Source organism: Merops nubicus, unplaced genomic scaffold, assembly GCF_000691845.1.
Source record: "Merops nubicus isolate BGI_N331 unplaced genomic scaffold, ASM69184v1 scaffold52511, whole genome shotgun sequence".
NCBI classification, from domain to species: domain Eukaryota; kingdom Metazoa; phylum Chordata; class Aves; order Coraciiformes; family Meropidae; genus Merops; species Merops nubicus.
The window spans coordinates 4,610-6,559 of NW_008587285.1; the positions used below are offsets into that span (position 1 = coordinate 4,610).

The following is a 1,950-nucleotide window of genomic DNA, read 5'->3' on the forward strand; positions in this document are numbered from 1 at the left end:
TTAGAGCTAAGCAACGACCCCCCAGTATCAGACCCTCCTGAAAGATTCTCCTTCCTCTCTTTTTGCCATTTTGCAGAGATGTCCAAATGATTTTTTCTTACAAAAGTGAAATCTGCTCATCTCTAATCCATGGTGAAAATGGGCAGACTGAAGAACTGAGATTTTTTTCAAAGGCTTTGTGTGGTACTGTGTGTCTGTACTTCTGTTTTATTCATCAATAAGGATCTGATTTAATTTGAGTATTGAACAAGGAAGTAAAGTAAGGTTTTAATTTGGGTCAATTTGCTTACCCACAGGACACGAGCTGCAGACTTTCCTGTGAACAGAGGGGCTCCTTGAATGGATCTCACCTGACAGATGATGCTGCACTTGGCAAGCTCAGGCAGGGGATAAGGAGCCCATTTAAGAGAGCAAGAGCACTCTTCAAAGCACTGCAGACACCTTCTCCCCCCTACCAAAAATGCCCAACCCACCAGAAACTTTACTACAGCAAATTCTTTCCAGCAGAGAGAAGAACAGAACACTGGCTTGCAAGCAGACCACAGTGTGCTGCTCAGAGTGGGTCAAAACATCTCCTCACTTGTACAAATCTGCCTCAGTCCTTCACTTCACCCTTTAAAACTCAGTCCTGTGAATTTCTGCAGACCAAGAGCAATCATTTTCTGCAAGCATCCTCCATCACACTGCTGCAGTGGAGCTGTACAGAAACTGGCATTTACTTCCCTGAAGGGGGGAAGCGCTAAGGGGAAAACCAGGAGAAGCCACAGTGAGTAATGTGTCAGAAAAATGCTCCTGCTGGTGACCAGTGGTGTTACCAGCACAAGGGAGACAAGTGCAAAAGGGAGAAGAAAGAGGGGAGGATTTGAGGAAGCAGGGGGAGGGAAATGAACAGGCCATATCTTCAGCTGGCACAGATCAGCTCTGCGGCACTGGCACTGCTCTCGGAGAGCTGAAGCCCATGGTGAGTGTTTATCTTCCAAAAATAGACAAGAAAAAGCCATGAAAAAAAAAGAAAAGGCATAGGGTGAGTATTCTACTACTGGAGACCAAATCAGACATGCAGAGACCTGGATTTTCCTCCTAGTCCTGCCATTAACCTGTCATCAAACCACCATCTGTTCCCCTTCGTTCCCCAAGGTTTTCTCTGTACAGAGCAGGGATCCTCTGTATGCAGCTTAGCAGAACCACCCCCAGCACACCACTGGCAGCTCCCAGTGCCCATGCATGCCAACACCAGTAAGATCATGATGGTGTTTTCTCCCATCACTCAGCACATGTCTGGCTCCCTCCAGCTCGATGTCCTCCAGTGAACTGCTCCTCCACGGGGCAGCACCTTCCCTCCTGTGTGTGCTGGGGGAACTGCAGGGCTCAGAGATGGAGCTGGCATCTCACCTCTCTAACCACAGCCAGACAGAACCCACAGAACAAACCCACCTCTCTCCACCTGTGAGGCTCCAAATCACTGAGGAGTCCTGGCCACAGGACCCTCCTGCTACTTGGGACATGCCGTGTACAGGCTGGGCCCAGCAATATTGTGCTTTGAAAGACAAAAGAGCAGAAATGATTCACTTACCCTGTGGTATGAGCTGCTCCTCAGCACCTCTGTGTCCTTTAGGCTCTAGTTAAAGAAGGTCGGGGGGGGAAAAAAAAAAAAGGGAAAAAGATATGAAAAATTAGGGCTCTGGCTGCCAACTGGCTCAGCCAGAGGTTATGTACTTTCTTAATCCTGACTGAAATGTATTCTGCTGATTAACAAGCTGATCAGAAAGGCCAGCAGTGCAGCTGTCTCAACAGCTCTGATGGCTTTTAAATGATGATCTATTCTCAGCCCTGTCACTTGCAGGAGAAATAATGACCCCAATAAACAGTAGCAAGTTTTCCTGGACATCAGCCTGGAGAGGTGTCAGCCAACCCAGAGCTGTAAGGTCATCCAGAAACACTCCCACCATT

At 47.9% G+C, this 1,950-nt stretch overlaps 1 long non-coding RNA gene across 1 annotated transcript in view; it reads right to left on the reverse strand.

The window, feature by feature from the left end:
* Positions 1-1,618, reverse strand: part of LOC103781151 — a 4,194-nt gene extending 2,576 nt beyond the window's left edge. The window contains exon 1 of the long non-coding RNA XR_608206.1: positions 1,574-1,618. This is a non-coding gene — a long non-coding RNA (uncharacterized LOC103781151). The remainder of the gene's footprint in view (positions 1-1,573) is intronic.
* Between the last annotated feature and the right edge of the window lie 332 nt (positions 1,619-1,950).